Source organism: Heptranchias perlo, chromosome 15 (genome assembly GCF_035084215.1).
Source record: "Heptranchias perlo isolate sHepPer1 chromosome 15, sHepPer1.hap1, whole genome shotgun sequence".
NCBI lineage: Eukaryota > Metazoa > Chordata > Chondrichthyes > Hexanchiformes > Hexanchidae > Heptranchias > Heptranchias perlo.
In genome coordinates this window covers 36604454-36609017 of record NC_090339.1, presented here as the reverse complement: position 1 = coordinate 36609017, position 4564 = coordinate 36604454, and the positions used below count along the sequence as shown (strand labels likewise).

The following is a 4564-nucleotide window of genomic DNA, read 5'->3' as shown; positions in this document are numbered from 1 at the left end:
CTGAAATGCTATGAAAAACAAGGCAACTGACTTACCTGCTCACACTTCTAAGTGATGGTGACAAATTCCCAGTCTTAGATTCACTGAATGTTGCCATATCCAGGAATCTGGGAGCTCCATCAATGGTTTAATTAGTAAAGATGTGGAGATGCCGGTGATGGACTGGGGTTGACAATTGTAAACAATTTTACAACACCAAGTTATAGTCCAGCAATTTTATTTTAAATTCACAAGCTTTCGGAGGCTTCCCCCTTCGTCAGGTGAACGATGTTTAGCTGAGCTATACAGACCAGAGGGACCAGGTCTTGAGCCTGTGTTGAGTTAGCTCATTTCAGTTCAATAGTAAGAGAAGGGACTGAAATTCCTCTGTGCTGTATTTTTAGCTGGTGATTGGGTTACAATAGCCTACATAGAAATTTTGATTTAAATGTGTTAAGCAGTGCATGAAAAATAATGCAAAGGAATTCCATGCCTTTGCTGCCATCATGTGGTGGAGTGTAGTAATAGCACCTTCTGATAGAAACGTCTGATATCCCAGGTCTTCCATGCTTTGTAGTGGGAGTCGCTCACATGAATACATGAAGTGAAGAAAAAAAAAGAGAGCAAATCAAAAGGAGACATAGAGAATACATTTTATACTTTAGTCTGCAGTATTTATTCTGTGGGATAAAGTCCCTGAACAATATTTTCATATCAACATTTTGTTCCATTTATGAGCATAATGAAACCCATTCTGTTTAAGAGCCGCCTTCAAACACCCACACGCCTCTCTATCTAACCTGTGCTATACTTGATCTGGAAAGACTTGATGAGACAGTGCGGAGGGACCTTTACTTTTCATTGAACCCATTCTGTACCTGACAAAGTGTTTGACAGTGACACTGGGTGCTGACTTTCACAAGGCCACAAGATAAATATAGATGAAGGAGGCCATTCAGCGCACCTTAACTCATCCAACAGGTCATCTAACTTTATCTAAAATGAATCTAAGGTTTTCGCCTTAGTCGATTTCAATTGTTGGTCATTCTTTGTGTGAAGAAGTTCTTCTTGGCATCAGTCAGAAATTGCTCTTTCATAACCATGTTCTTTTGGAATGGATTTACAATGTCAATGCACAAAGAGACCCAGAACAATTCTTCCCCATAAAATGCTATCACCCAAATCCCTTTCAACTTCACCATTTGTTATGTCTACACCATCCATGCTATGACATCCATTTTTCTTTCCAATGTGGACTATGCTCTTGTCTGCATTGAATTTCATGTGCCACTGTTCTGCCTATTTAGGAAAGAAGAGAAAGAATTTGCATTTATATAGTGCTTTTCATTACATCAGGATGTCCCAAAGTGCTTCACAGTCAATGAAGTACCTTTGAAGTGCAGTCACTGTTGTAATGTTGGAAACGTGACAGCAAGTCCCACGAACAGCAGAAATAAGTGACCAATTAAACTGTTTTAGTGATGTTAGTCGAGGGATAAATATTGACTAGGACATTAGGTGAACTCCCCTGCTCTTCTTCGAATAGTGCCATGGGATCTTTTACATCTACCTGAGAGGGCAGATGGGGCTTTGGATTAAAGCCTGAACTGAAAGATTGCACCTCTGACAGTGCAGCAGTCCCTCAATTGGACCTCCCTCCAAGCTTAGTATCATCTGCGAATTTAAGCAATTTGTTTCTAAATCCAAGTTATTAATGTAGATAATAATCAGAAGCCATCCGAACACCAATCCCTGGGACACTGCATTCAGTTGCTAATCCTTTACCCCCACGCTAGGGTTGTCAACTCTGGTTAGATGTATTCCTGGAGGTTTCATCACATGACCTCCCACCTCCAACCACCCACCCAGCCAAACAGCCTTTTTTCCCATCTCCAATATTTTTATAATGAGTAAATAAAAGCATTCAAAGAAAATGGAAAAAACACACCATTTTTTTAATGCCCCTATGATTTTTCTCTTGAGTTGCTCACAGGAGTGTCCAGGAGATTCATCTTTAATTGCTGGAGACTCCAGGGCAATCCTGGAGGGTTGGCAACCCTACCCCACACTAACAAGTATCCGCTGCTTTCTTTCCTTCAGAGCAAAAAATGTTCTGCCATCATCACTCCACATGTTGAAAAGTCTGCAACTCTAGAAAAAAATCAAAGAAAAGTTGTGTTTGAAATGGTTAAAGTTTCCTACATTACAACAGTGACTAAACTTCAAAATTAGTTAAATGTCTGTAAAGCACTTTGGGACATCCTGAGGTCATGAAAATTCATACAATAGACTCATTGAATGATACAACACAGATGGAGGCCATTTGGCCCATCGTGCCTGTGCCGGCTCTTTGAAAGAGCCAAATAAATGCAAGTCTTTCTTTTTCAACCATGTTATTTTCCAAGATGCAGCCCTCAGTCCCACCAGCGGGGGGTGCTGGAAATCCACTGTAGCTGGTCAGTATTTGGCACACGGTTGGTATTGTGAGTTATAGGTATTTACATCACCAAGAAACTCTTGTCTGTAAAAGTTTGCTAAACCCACTGTGGAACTACTGCCTTTTTAAAAAAGATACATAAAGCACAGTGTTCTTATTGCCCCACCTCTCAGACTCAGCCTTGTTTAACTGTAAATAACCTGCTGGCTTTCATCGTGGTGCTGTGCAGTCTGCTAAAGTTGTGAAATCCATCACTTCCACATTTTCTATCACGATGGTCAAATACTGACCTTAGTGTTCCTTCCGTTGAGAGAGTGAGCTGTCCAACAGCCGTTACTACAAACGAGCTAGGGTACTAGAAAGTCCAGTGATAGCCAAAAGACTATATATACAGTCAGTGTAAATTATCAAGAGACTGTTACAGTTACTATATATTACTGATATTAAATATCCAACATTATGAAAGCAAGGCACACGACTGCTCCCTCCACACATCGTGTAAAATCTACCCTAACATGGGGCTCAATTTTAGCCCCCAAGATCGGGTGGGTTGGGAGCAGAGAGGGTGGGGGGGGAGCAGACAAAATCGATGTTTTTGGGAGCGGACAGACATCCCGGCTAGAACCCGCTCATTTTTGTATTAGACTCAGGCAAATTTGTTTGCGTGTGCACAGCAGTCACCAGGAAGTCCCGCCCCCACTTAAATCCGGGGGGCCGACACTTAAAGGGGCAATGTACCTCATTGAGGTACTTAAAGTACTTTTGGGGAAAAATTGGATAAGGGTCCGTTCTGAGCGATGGTAGCGATGCGCTACCACCCCGCGCCAAACGGACCCTCCGAAGGCAGCACGTGAAATTCGTGCTGCCTGCTACTTACCCTGAAGCCTCCGTGCAGCAAGCGCAGCCCTCGCTGCTGAGAGGCTGCATGGAGAATGAGGAAGTTGAAAATGGGGCGAGGGCAGCGCACGTCATCAGCTGCCTGCACTACTTAAAGGTGCAGGCACATTCCTAATGGCAGATGCACAGCCAAGGAGGAGAAGGGAGAATGGCGTCACGAGTAGCTGCATCAGCAAGAGAGCGGGCACCAAGATTCTCGGATGATGCTCTGGAGGCCTTGGTGGAAGGGGTGGACCAGAGGAGGGGCAGCATTGTACCCGCAGGGTGGCCGGAGATCGTCTAGACTACAGCTGCGTAGGCATTGGCAGGCCGTGGCACAGGAGGTGAATGCGAGGAGCATTGCACCACGCACGTGGGTGCAGTGCCGCAAGAAATGTAATGACTTGACACGAGTGGTCAAGGTGAGTGAATGCAAATGCCAAGTGGCACATCCTACCAACTGCACCAATACTCCACGCACGACACCTCCCGTCACCCACCCACCCTCCAACAAACACTGCCCATCCATACGCAATGCTGCACCTCACACGCACATAATACCACACTTGCAGGCCACACAATCACCACACAAGTCATACAAACTGGCAGCTATTCGACCATGACAGGTACATCACCCACACACCTTGCAGGACACTCACTGACACACTGTCCTCTGTCTTGCAGGAGAAGGTGGCGTATAACACCCGCCAGCAGGAGGGACCTGAGGCTGGACGGGCACGTCTACACATCCTCACCCCCCCAAGAGGAGACAGGGCTGCGGATCATTGGGGGGGCCGTTGCTGCAGCCGTTACTACGTGCTGTGGCTGCAGGTCCCAGTCAAGGGGGGGGCGGGGGGGGTCTCTGCATATCTAATGATCTTTTTCCTTTTCCACGTCTCCCTCCTCCCATAATCTTTTCTGACTCATGTGTTGCATTTGCTGCCAGCATGCACCTCTTACTTGCGCCTCTCCCCACTCCACAACTCAACCTGTTTCCCTTTGTCATTGCAGATACCCAAGAACACATGGCGGCACCCGAGGAGGAGGAGGAGGACACTGAAGCCACACCGTCACTCGATCTGACACTTGCTTCCACCAGCTCAGAGACTGACATTGCGCGTCCTTTAGAGGTTAGGTTACAGGAGGGATCTGCACGTGGTGAGACACCGAGCACAAGTGCGCAGGAGCCGGGGCAGAGGGAACGGATACCACAGGTGCCAGCTCGCCGGAGGGTGAGGCCGCTCACTAGTTCTGCTGCAGAGGAGTCAGATG

The 4564-nt window shown here is 46.2% G+C and overlaps 1 long non-coding RNA gene across 1 annotated transcript; it reads right to left on the bottom strand.

Moving 5' to 3' along the window:
* Positions 1-268: 268 nt before the first annotated feature.
* LOC137332721 (uncharacterized) lies at positions 269-3339 on the bottom strand. The gene is made up of 3 exons (XR_010965725.1): positions 3294-3339; positions 1928-2130; positions 269-1278 (listed from the first exon to the last, which is right to left on the bottom strand). It is a non-coding gene; the product is annotated as an uncharacterized lncRNA (long non-coding RNA).
* Between the last annotated feature and the right edge of the window lie 1225 nt (positions 3340-4564).